The sequence below is a fragment of the Phyllobates terribilis genome, unplaced genomic scaffold (assembly GCF_046119375.1).
Source record: "Phyllobates terribilis strain yellow unplaced genomic scaffold, ASM4611937v1 Scaffold_26__1_contigs__length_17865784, whole genome shotgun sequence".
Classification (NCBI taxonomy): Eukaryota; Metazoa; Chordata; class Amphibia; order Anura; family Dendrobatidae; genus Phyllobates; species Phyllobates terribilis.
The window spans coordinates 14,609,443-14,622,783 of record NW_027362786.1 but is presented as its reverse complement, the minus strand read 5'-3'; the positions used below and the strand labels follow the sequence as shown (position 1 = coordinate 14,622,783).

The following is a 13,341-nucleotide window of genomic DNA, read 5'->3' as shown; positions in this document are numbered from 1 at the left end:
TCATTTTGGGGTGCGATTTTCCCTTGTTCTGGGACTTGTGGGGGAAGGAATCCAGACCGAGTCCCGTGGAAAAATGCCAGGACCCTAGAGAAATACCCCGTTCGACATCGGAAGTGGATGAGTTCCTACTATGTGTCCTTGTCAGCGACGAGGACAAGACTGTGTGTGAGGTGGTCGACCTCCCTGAATTAGAGGTGGCTGAAGAGAACTTTGGGTCAGCTCAGGTTCGGGACTGGACCTTGAAAGTGGTGTGGGATAATGTTACTTTTTGTAATGGTGTTGCTCAAGAGCCGGGGGCGGACACCAGGTATCCACACTTTGCTGTTCAGAGGGAGCTATTAAACCGGGTGACCAAACTAAAAAGTGAAGAGGTAGTGGAACAGCTGTTAGTTCCAGGTTCATACCATCAGAGGATATTAAACATGGCACACTCACATATTCTGGGGGGACACCTAGGGGTTGAAAAAACTCAGGAGAAAATAATAAGGAGGTTTTATTGGCCAGGATGTTATCGGGAAATCTTAAACTATTGTAGGTCCTGCCCCACCTGCCAGATAACCGCTCCCACCTCCCACTTCCGTAGTCCCTTAGTTCCACTACCTGTCATAGAGGTTCCCTTTGAGAGGATTGCCATGGACCTCGTGGGTCCCTTAGTTAAATCAGCCCGAGGCCACAAATACATCCTGGTGGTCTTGGACTATGCGACCCGGTACCCTGAAGCGGTACCCCTAAGAAACTCGTCCAGTAAAAGTATAGCCTGAGAACTAGTTCATATTTTTGCTCAGACAGGTCTGCCAAAAGAGATTTTGACAGACAAAGGAACCCCCTTCATGAGCAAGGTGATGATGGAGCTATGCAGAGTCCTTCAGATTGCCCAGATTCGGACCTCAGTTTATCATCCGCAGACAGACGTCCTAGTGGAACATTTCAATAAGACCTTAAAGGCGATGCTCAGGAAGGTCGTTGAAAAGGATGGGCGAGACTGGGACTACCTGCTCCCATTTCTGCTTTTCTCTGTCAGAGAAGTTCCTCAAGCCTCCACTGGCTTCTCTCCATTTGAGCTCCTGTATGGACGGCATCCAAGAGGTCTCCTAGACATCTCCAAGGAAACCTGGGAGGCTGAGGTCACGCCCCACCGGAGCATCATCAAACATGTCGCCCAGTTACAGGAGAGAATGGCGAAGGTGATGCCCATCATGAAGGAACATCTCCTCCAGGAGCATGAAGCCCAGTCCAGGGTGTATAACCGGTCGGCAAGGCTGAGACAGTTCCAACCTGGGGATCGCATCCTGGTTCTTATTCCCACCGTTGAAAGCAAGTTTCTGGCCAAGTGACAAGGCCCGTATGAGGTGGTGGAGAAACCCGGTGAAGTGAACTACAGAGTCCACCAGCCTGGCCGAAGAAAGCCACACCAGGTGTACCATGTAAACCTGCTCAAGCCGTGGCGAGATCGGGAGCCCGTGGGAACTCCTTGCCTGGGAGCCACTCCTGAAGGCCAGGTGGAAGATGTCACGATAGCGGAGACCCTTTCGCCAGCCCAGAAGCAACAGTGTCGAGAACTACTCCAGCAGAATCGGGACCTGTTCTCAGAGTTGCCGGGGCATACCCAGGTGGTAGAACATGATGTGCTAACAGAGCCGCATATAAGGGTGAACCTGAAGCCGTACAGGATTCCTGAAGCATGCCGGGAGGTGATCTCGACCGAGGCAAAGAGGATGTTAGACCAGTCAAAGAGTGGATGGTCGAGCCCCATCGTCCTCGTGCCAAAACCCAACAGAGAGTGGAGGTTTTGTAATGATTACCACCGGCTGAATAAGGTCTCCAAGTGTGACGCGTACCCGATGCCCCGCGTCGATGAACTCATCGAGAGGCTTGGACCGGCGAGGTACATCACCACTCTGGACCTGACGAAGGGCTACTGGCTGATCCCCATGTCCCAGACGGCCAAGGAGAAGACAGCTTTATCAACACCTGATGGGTGCTTCCAATACACTCGGATGCCGTTCGGACTACAGGGGGCCCCAGCCACCTTCCAGAGGGCTATGGATCGGATCCTAGCCCCACATAAGTATGCCGCAGCGTACCTTGATGACATTGTAGTCTTTAGCCCAGACTGGGAAAGTCATCTACCTAAACTACAGGCAGTTCTGGATGCTCTAAGGAAGGTGGGATTTACAATAAATCTAAAAAAATGTGCCGTTGGAAAAGAGGAGGCCAAGTACTTGGGCTATGTCGTCGGGAGAGGCGAAATAAAGCTGCAAGTTAATTAAGTGGAGGCAATCCAGACCTGGGCGAAACCGCTCTCCAAGAAGCAAGTGAGAGCATTCCTGGGAATGGTGGGATATTACCGGCGGTTTATCCCAAATTTTGCCATGATGGCCGCGCCACTGACGGATATCCTAAAAGGCACCAGATCAACCATGGTGAAGTGGACGGAGGAATCAGAGACTGTGTTGTTGTGTATTGAAGTCGGCACTGTGTAAACAGCCGGTCCTGGTCGCACCAGACTTCAAGAAAGAGTTTGTGGTTCAGACAGATGCTTCAGAGGTTGGTCTAGGAACCGTACTCTCTCAAGAGATAAATGGAGAAGAACATCCCATTCTCTATCTGAGCCGGAAGCTTTCATCCTGTGAGAAAAACTACACAATAGTAGAAAAAGAGTGTCTAGCCATAAAATGGGCCATAGATACACTAAGATACTACCTACTAGGCCAGAAGTTTAAGTTGGCGTCAGACCATGCCCCGTTGAGATGGTTGAGGGAAAAGAGGGGTAAAAATGCCAGGGTAACTAGATGGTTCCTAGCTCTTCAGGACTTCAACTTTCACGTAGAGCATAGGCACGGGAAGTTACACGGGAACGCTGATGCCCTTTCTAGAATTCCCTGTCTGGTATTGGAAGGTGCCCAAACCCCCGGCTTTGGGCAGAGGGGGAGAGTATGCGACAGAGTCACTGGTATGATATATGAGGGGAGGTATGTGTCGCACAGGTTGCTAGCCTGTGTGAACTGAAACCAATGGACTTTCTGCCAGCATGTTATATGCTGGTGGGTTAACACAATTAAAGGGCGTGGTTTTAGGGGAATGACAGTGATGGGAGTGACGTCATTCCCCATACCTCCACCTCAGGTTGTGGCTGAGCATCGTTTAAATGTTCGGCCCTGTTTTTTTCTTTCTTTGAGTTGTGTTTGGAGAGGCAAGGTCTCCAGACTGGTCAGCCATAGCTCAGGAGGGAGCTGAAGGCTGGACATAACCTGTGTGTGCGACCCGCACACACATATATGGACTGTGCTATAGTTTATCTTTTGTTTTGTTTAGCCAAGTAAGGCTGTATTTATTTTGCTGGAGTGCAGAGCTTTATGCTGTTAATAAAGCCTGCAAAGAAAACCCTGATTCCTGAGTCTACTTCCAGAAGTGGCCGAGCGAGTCGTCTTACCACAAAATATAATGCAGTGATGGCTGAAGGAGCATGTGAAAGCTTCTTTTCTAATGTAGGAGCTGATGGACCGGTCTTCTGGTTACCGGCTGCTCCATCAGCAGTCATTTTAGATCGAACAAGAGACAACTATGTAATAAAAGATTACGCTGTGACTGACAAAAATAACAAGAATACGCTATGTAAAGGACTGCACTGTACATCACAGCTGAGGAAGCTATATAATAAGAGTTGGCACCGTATATAACTAGAGAGGATGGTACGTAATAAAGGAGGGTGTTATACATAATAAAAGATGAAACTATATAACTAAGGATGGCGCTATACATAATAAGTGAGTACACTATATACTAAGGGACTGTGCTATAAATAATAAGGCTACATTCCTGCATCTGGGTGCAGTGTTGGTGTGCCGCCCGCTTTTACAGACACATTGTGCATGTCTTATTCTGATCCTCAAAATTGGATCAGAACAGGACATTCTCTGACCCTCTTAGATCTCATTCTCAGATCCGTCATTTTCATGGATGTGTGAATGGATCTATATAACTGTACGAGTCCGTGGACCATCCGATAAAAAAATCGGGCAGCTCACAGACATTTCACACAAATGTGAGAATGCAGCCTAAGGGATTTTACAGATAACATCATCACTCCAAGTCACACAGTGCAGATACAGAATAATATTTACATCCAGGCACTTACCGCTGACGTCTCATCTGATCAGAGTCGGTTTCTGCTGCTTCTTCTCCATCTGGTCTGACCTTTTATGTCTACATCTCCCAGCCACGACTTGTCTTGTTACGATACTCTCCAGCCTAGAAAATAACAAGGTTGCATATATTGTATGTATACACATGCGTTTCACCCGCACTGCGCCCCTGAATACAGATATGTAACCCCCCCATTAATATACTATTAGCCAAGCACCAATCAAATTATAAAGTGATAAGCAGCACTGTGCCCCCCATTAACTATAATCTCCACCGACCAATAATATAAATTATTCAGTCTCTTTGATTCTCCCCAATTAACTGTAAGGCTATTTGCACACAGAAAATATATATACAAGGCTTTTCAGTACAAGCAAAGTGAAACCCCCATCATTGCTCTCTCCCAGCACCCCCATCATTGCTCTCTCCCAGCACCCCATCATTGCTCTCCCTACACCACCCCTATCATTGATCTCTCCCAGCAACCCCCGTCATTGCTCTCCCCATCCCCACCATCCCCATCTTTGCTCTCCCCATCCCCATCATTGCTCTCCCCAGCCCCAGAATTGCTCTCCCCCACCTCCCCTCATTCTCCTGTTCCTCTCCCCAGCGTTTCAGTATAAAAAAAAAAAATATATATATATATATATATATATATATATATATATATATATATATATATATATATATATATAAAAAAAACACAACTTACCTCTCAACCCGCTCCCCTGCAGCAGCATCATCCTCGTTGCCAGAAACTTTCGCTCTGACCCAGGCGTGAGCTGCATGATGATGTCATCAGAGATGAGGACGGATGTCAGCAGAGGTGAGGATGGATCCCTCCAGCTCCGCTGCAATTTTCTTCCTGTCAGCAGCAGTGCTAGAGGAATCACTCCCTGCCCGCCGCATATGATGAGAGAAATCTGGCCATGGGCTCCCCGGAGCCTGGGGCTCTGAGCAGCAGGCCAGATTGCCCTCAATATTAGCGGCCTGGCAATGGCCCTCCTGCAGAATTGACGGTAGGTCCACCACTGTTAAATATACAGTGCTCAACATAAGTGAGTACACCCCCCGTATTATCAGTACATTATATATACAGCGCAAAGCATAGGTGAGTACACCCTGTATTATCAGTACATTATATATACAGCACTCAACATAAGTGAGTACACCCACTGTAATATCAGTACATTATGTACACAACGCTCAACATAAGTGAGTACACCCCGTGTTATCAGTACATTATATATATATATATATATATAATATGCTCTCAGCAAAACTAAGTACACCCCTATATTATCAGTACATTATATACAGTTGAAACCCGAAGTATACATACACTATATAAAAAGACACATATGTATGTTTTTCTCAATATCTGACATGAAATCAGAATAAACCTTTCCTGTTTTAGGTCAATTAGGATTACCATCATTTTTTTATGCCAGAATAATGAGAGCGAGAGAATGTTTTAAGGCATTTTTATTACTTACTGCAAAGTCAAAAGTTTACATACACTAAGATTACTATGCCTTTAACAATTCGGGACTGCCCATATGATGATGTCATGTGTTTGGAAGCTTCTGACAGTTTTTCTAGCAACATCTGAGTTAATTAGAGACACACTTATGGATGTATTTTAATGCACACCTGAAACACAGGTGTATCATCATGGGAAAGTCTAAAGATATCAGCCAAGATATCAGGAAGAGAATTGTGGACTTGCACAAGTCTAGCTCATCCTTGTGTACAATTTCAAGATTCCTGAAGTTGCCTTGTTCATCTGTACAAACAATTAAACGCAAGTACAAACAAGATGGGAATGTCCAGCCATCATACCGCTCAGGAGGGAGACAGGCTCTGTGTCCCAGAGATGAACGCGCTTTAGTTTGACTTGTGCATATCAACCCAAGGACAAAAGCAAAAGACCTTATGAAGATGCGGTTGGAAGCTGGTAAAATTGTGTCAATATCCACAGTGAAACGAGTACTGTATCAACGTGGGCTGAAAGGCCACTCTGCCAGGAAGAAATCATTACTCTAAAAGAAACCTAAAATGTTTCCAAATGCACACAGGAACAAAGACCTTAATTTTTGGAGACATGTCCTGTGGTCTGATAAAACAAAAATTTAACTTTTTGGGCATAATGACCATTGTTACGTTTGGAGGAAAAAGGGAGAAGCTTGGAAGCCTAAGAACACCATCCCAACTGAAACACAGGGGTGGCAGAATCATGTTGTGGGGTTGTTTTGCTGCAGGAGGTACTGGTGTACTTCACAAAATAGATGGCATCATGAGAAAAGAAGATTATGTGGCAATACTGAAGCGACATCTCAAGACATCAGCCAGGAGGTTAAAGCTTGGGCAGAAATGGGTCTTCCAAATGGACAATGACCTGAAGCATGCTGCCAAAATGGTAACAAAGTGGCTTAAGTATAACAAAGTCAATTTTTCGGAGTGGCCATATCAAAGCCTTGATCTCAATCCAATTGAAAATTTATGGGCAAAGCTGAAAAGGCAGGTGCGAGCAAGGCGACCTACAAACCTGGATCAGTTACACCTGTTTTGTCAGGAGGAATGGGACCAAATTCCGACCAACTATTGTGAGAAGCTTGTGGAAGGATATCCAAAACGTTTGACCCAAGTTATTCAGTTTAAGAGCAATGGTACCAAATACTAATGAAATTTATGTAAACTTTTAACTTTGCAGTAAGTAATAAAAATGCCTTAAAATATTCTCTCTCGCTCTTTATTCTGGAATTTGACAAATATTAAAAATCATGGTAATCCTAATTGACCTAAAATGGGAAAGGTTTATTCTGATTTCATGGTAATATGGTAAGTATGTAGCTGATTCACAGTACACACGTGTGCATGCTGATAACGGAAAATTGAGGACTCTTTCCTACAGGCAATTACGTCAGGTTAAAAGAGCAGCGGCAAAAAAGCCTTGTGATAGCAGCAGACAAGTTTTTGAAGCTGCTGGTGCCTCCAACGTCCCCAGAACAACAAGATGCAGGGTCCTTCAGAGGTTTGCAGCTGTGCGTAAGGCATCCTGTCGACCTCCTCTATCCACTGAACACAAGCAGAAACGGCTCCAGTAGGCCAAACAATACATGAAGACTGACTTCAAAACTGTTTTGTTCACCGATGAGTGCCGTGCAACGCTCGATGGTCCAGATGGATGGAGTGGAGGATGGCTGGTTGATGGACACCCCATGCAAATTCGGCTACGGTGTCAACAAGGAGAAGGTGGAGTAATGTTTTGGGCTGGGTGGAGTAATGTTTTGGGCTGGAATCATGGGGAGAGAGATTGTCGGCCCCTTTAGGATCCCTGAAGGGGTAAAGATGAACTCAATAATGTATGTGGAGTTTCTCAAACAGCACTTCCTGCCATGGTTCAAGAAGAAGAACCGTGCATTCCGCAGCAAGATCATTTTCATGCATGATAATGCAAAGTCTCATGCTGCACATAACACATCTGCATCTCTGGCTGCTATGGGCATAAAAGGGGACAAACTTATGGTGTGGCCCCCATGCTCCCCTGACCTCAACCCCATTGAGAACCTCTGGAGCATAATCAAAAAGAGTGTCTATGATGGCGGGAGGCAGTTCACATCTAAGCAACAGCTCTAGGAGGGTATTCTGTCCTCATGCAAAACAATTGAAGCAGAAACCATCCAAAACCTGACAAATTCAATGGACGAGAGAGTTCAGAAGCTCCTTTCGAACAAGGGGTCCTATGTGCAAATGTAACATCACCTAGAATAAAGTTTTGAGTTGAAAATTGTTTGATTTCAGTTTGTAATAACCTGCTAATGCTTATAATTTCAAAAATGACCATTTTTTTGTTCTTGTTGAAAACTCTGCTGTGCATAATAATTTGGAACATGCATTTTGAGTGCAGTTTGAGTGTTTTATTTTTTTTTAAAAATATTCTGTTATCATAGGCAGTTTGTACAAAAACCTTTCAATTGTACTCTAATAGTTATTTGACTGGAAAATTACAATGACTGCAATTCATATAGGTAATTTGGGAAAATCTGAGAAAATATTATTTGCATAATAATTTGGAACACAGTGTATACCTCTTTGGGAATTTATCTAAAGGTTTAGTGACGATTTTGACTACGTGGGTGTTTTCCAGAAACAAGTAGCAGTGAATATTGCTTCTGAAGACACGCACTCTTAAATTAGGCTGGCTCTCATCGCTACAGAAATGCCAAACATGTGGACCCTAGTTTAGGCACATTGTGGGGATCAGAAGGGGGGACATTTTGATTTGGGAGTACAGAATTTTCTGAATTTCTTTTGGGGGGCAAGGGCTATTTGCTTTTCAGGACCGCTCCCTGCACATTAACCTCCAAAATGTTGCGATTGAAATCGATCGCAGCATTGCGGGAGCAAGGGGGGAGGTAAGCGCCGATACTTACCTCCTCTCCAGCATCATCTGAGTCCGGTCCTGGATGTTGTCATGGTGACCCGATGTCATCATGACAACATCCGGGTGACCAGGAGGCAAGAAGTTACTTTGGTCATGTGCAGTGCGCGACCAAAGTAACTTCTCCCTGTGCAGCTCTGACAGTCTGTATAGCACAGGGATGGGGCTGCATTTCTGTGCTAATACAGCTGATAAGAATGTAAAAAGTGAAAGTCCCATAGTGGGACAATGTGTAAAAGTAAGAAAAATGTCAGAAAGTGAAAAAAAAATTGTAAAAATATGAAAAAAAAAAATGAAAAAAATAATGCAAAAAATCTATATATATATTGTACCCATAAATAAATAATCTTATGAAAGAAAAATAAACCAATAAAAGTACACATATTTGGTATCACTGTGTCCGGAATGACGTGACCTATAAGACTGTCCCACTAGTTAACCCCTTTAGTGAACACGGTAAAATATAAAAATAAAAAACTAAGTAAAAAATGATGCTTTTATCATCATACTGCCAAACAAAATATGGAATAAAACGCGATCAAAATGACGAATGGTACCGCTGAAAACATCATCTTGTGCCACAAAAAACAGGCTGCCATACAGCTCCATCAGCCAAAAAATAAAAAAGTTATAGCTCTCAAAATAAAGCAATGCAAAAACAATTATTTTTTCCATAAAATAGTTTTTATTGTGTAAAAGCATCAAAACATGAAAAAAAATATATAAATGTGGTACCGCTGTAAATGTACTGACCCGAAGAATAAAGCTGCCTTATCAATTTTACCACACGCGGAATGGCATAAAAAAAAACCAAAAAAACAATTCCTGAATTGTTGGTTTTTGTTTATTCTGCCTCCAAAAAATCAGAGTAGAAAGCGATCAAAAAATGTTACGTGCCCAAAAATGATACCAATAAAAACATTAACTTATCCAGTAAAAAAACAAGCAGTCACATGACTTTATCAGCCGAAATATGGAAAAATGATAGCTCTCAAAATATGGCGATGCAAAAACTAGTTTTAGCAAAAAAAAGAGTTTTTTAGTGTGTGACAACTGTCAATCATAAAAACCCGATATAAATTTGCTATCACTGTAATTGCACCGACCCGAAGAATAAAGATGTCTAATCACTTATACCGCATGAGGAACGGCGTAAAAAATAAACTCTAGAGTTAGGGTTGTGCTAGGGTTAGGGTTGGGCTAGGATTAGGGATGTACTAGGGTTAGGGTTGGGGTTGTATTAGGGTTGGGATTTTTTCAGAAGTAAAGAAAAAAAATGACGACAATATGGCGACTAGTGTTGAGCGCAAGTGCTCACTACTTGATTTTGCATCGGGTGCTCTGGTATGCACCGAGTATAGCAGGTGCTCGAATGACATGCTCGAGTCTCTGCCCCATATCACCTGCCATGCATGAGCGATCCCCGCATGTCTTTTTGTTGGGTGACTAATAACCATGAAACATGCGGGCAGGGACTCGAGCATGTCACTTGAGCACCCGCGACACATGGTGCATACCTGAGTAACCGATGCAAAATCAAGTAGCGAGCACTTGCACTCAACACTAATGACAACTTATTCAATATGATGACCTAAGGTTATCAAATTCTGTGTCGTACCTCTGGGTTCAAAATGTTCACTATACCCCTTGATAAAATCCTTGAGGGGTGTAGTTTCCAAAATGGGGTCACTTGTGGGGGGTTTCCACTGTTTAGGTACATCAGGGGCTCTCCAAACGCAACATGGCATCCGCTAATTATTCAAGCTAATTTTACATTCAAAAAGTCAAATTGCGCTCCTTCCCTTCTGAACTCTGCCATGCGCCCAAACAGTGTTTTCCTGCACATATGGGGTATCGGTGTACTCAGTAGAAATTGCACAGCAAATTGCATGGTCAAATTTCTCCTGTTACCCTTATAAAAATGCAAAATTGGAGGCTGAAAAACATTTTTGTTGGAAAAATGTGAAAATTTTATATTTACAGCTCAATGTTATAAACTTCTGTGAAGCACCTGGGGGTTCAAGGTGCTCACTACACATCTAGATAAGTTCCCTTAGGGGTCTAGTTTCCAAAATGGTCTCACTTATGGGGGGGCTTCCACTGTTTAGGCACATCAGGGGCTTCCCAAACGCAACATGGCGTCCACTAATTATTTAAGAAAATTTTATATTCAAAAAGTCAAATGGCGCTCCTTCCCTTCCGAACCCTGCAGTGCGCCCAAACAGTAGTTTTCCCCAACATATGGGGTATCAGCATGCTCAGGAGGAATTGCAAAACACATTTTGAGGTTAATTTTTTAATGATACCCTTGCGAAAATAAAAAAATTGGGGTCTAAAGTAACATTTTTGGGAAAAATAATAAATTCTCATTTTTTTCTTACACATTTTAAAAATTCCTGTGAAGCACCTGAAGGGTTAATAAAGTTCTTGAATGTGATTTTGAGCACCTTGAGGGGTGCAGTTTTTAGAATGGTGTCACTTTTGGGTATTTTCTATCATAAAGGCCCCTCAAAGTCACTTCATATGTGATGTGGTCCCTAAAAAATGGTTTTGTAAATTTTGTTGTAAAAATGAGAAATCGCTGGTCAAATTTTAACCCTTATAGCTCCCTAATAAAAAAAAAATTTGGTTCCAAAATTGTGCTGATGTAAAGTAGACATGTGGGAAATGTTATTAATTAACTATTTTGTGTGACATATCTCTCTGATTTAAGGGCATGGAATTTAAAAATTTGAAAATTGCTAAATTTTCGCCAAATTTTGTTTTTTTTCACAAGTGATATCGAATAAATGTTACCACTATCATGAAGTACAATATGTCACAAATAAACAAACACAGAATCAGTGGGATCCGTTGAAGCGTTACAGAGTAATTGCCTCATAAAGTGACAGTGGTCAGAATTGTAAAAATTGGCCTGGTCATTAACGTGCAAACCACCCTCGAGGGTAAAGGGGTTAAAGAAACTGCATATGCAAATTCGTAGACACAGTGTCTTTAAAAAAATGAAATGGAATAAAAAGTGTACCAATAAAAATGCTCGCCACATGGGTGTAGAACGGGTTCAATAGCTAGTATATATATATATATAAAAGTATTTAATAATTTTGATAATAAATAATGAGTACATTGCCCCTTATATATTATGATATCCTTTACTAACTATAATGGCGTGATTTTGGCACTATTTCCCTAGACATGCGCCTTAGGCACTTCATCCTACGTCTGTTGAAAGTTTCTTTGAGATGCGCAGAAATATGGTTCCTGTTTTTGCATGTGGGGGACATTAGTGATGAGCGAGCACTAAAATGCTTGAATGCTCGTTGTTCGAGTCGAGCAAAGCGTAATGCTCGGGTGCTCGAGTGCCTTAAAATTGCCCAAATCTATGAGAGCAGTGCTCAAATGACATGGGAACAGCATGGGGAAGACCCCTGGAAGTATCTCTGACTGCCAGGTCACTAGCTGTGAACAACGTTGTCAAAATATTACGCCACTTTTACGGACTCACAATAAAACGAAAACGAAACCAAAATAGATTTTCCTGGAAAAATGTTAAGGAACATTCTTTCCAGGGTAATGACTTGCATATAAGGCAAAATAAATACCCACCCCCAAAAAATGCTCCTCCACACCTTGGGCTAGGTTCACACTGAGCGTTTTTGATGAGTTTTTGCACTTTTGCATTGCTTTCAACTGTGAAAAATACATTCACCAGTAAAATGTCATTTTAACATTTTACTACCTTATCTGGCCATGTGGTGTGTGAGATATGATCAGACACATCCATACAGTGCTGAAATGACATGGGAACAGCATGGGGTAGACCCCTAGAAGCATCTCTGACTCCCAGGTCACTGCCTAAAACCGTGGTCATCAGACGTGATCATATATTACTGCAGTAATAATACAGACATTTTTGGTAACGTGACCAATATTAAACTCCATTTAAAATTGGCAAGGCGCTTGGCAAAGGGACCAGGAAGTGGATGTAATGGTGATGGTGCACGCAGAGGCCGAGGCCGCGGGCAAGATGAAACTTTTCCTGCTGAGGGAGCACAACTAGCACCTACATCATGTCGACCTAGCTTCCTGTCCCACTTTCTAGGGGGCCGTGGAATACCACTAATGAAGTCAGACCAGTGTGAAAAGGTTATTGGTTGAATAGCAGATAAATAAATAATGCTTCCTGTCAGTTTGCAACCACCACCACCCTGTCTTCCACACGGTCCAGTCTCAGTAGCCTTGAGTCTGGATTACATTATTTATCATTAGAGTGCCTTACATGTGAAAATGGGGTATACATAGCAAAAACAATTACAATAATCTTGAACAAAAACGTGACTGTGACTTGTACAGGAGGAGAGAGGACCCTGCCCGCGAGGGCTCACAGTCTGCAAGGGATGGGTGAGGAATAGGATACAGTAGGTGAGGATAGAACTGGTCGTGCAGCGGTATGGTGGACCGAGGGTTACTGCAGTTTGTACACTTGTCAGAAGAGGTCTTCAGGTTCCTTTTGAAGGTTTCAACAGTAAGTGAGAGTCTGATATGTTGGAGTAGAGAGTTCCAGAGTAGAGGGGATGCACAGGAGAAATCTTGTATGCGATTGTGGGAACAGGAGATAAGAGGGGAGTTGAGAAGGAGATCTTGTGAGAATCGGAGGTTACATGCAGGTAAGTACTGGGAGACTAGGTCACAGATGTATGGAGGAGAAAGGATGTGAATGGCTTTTCATGCCAAGGTTAGGGTTTTAAACT

General features: G+C 43.0%; 1 protein-coding gene across 4 annotated transcripts in view; it reads left to right on the top strand.

The window, feature by feature from the left end:
- Nucleotides 1-13,341, top strand: part of LOC141176474 (cyclic AMP-responsive element-binding protein 3-like protein 3) — a 492,345-nt gene that overhangs the window by 41,734 nt on the left and 437,270 nt on the right. The gene's annotated exons all lie outside the window — the stretch shown is intronic.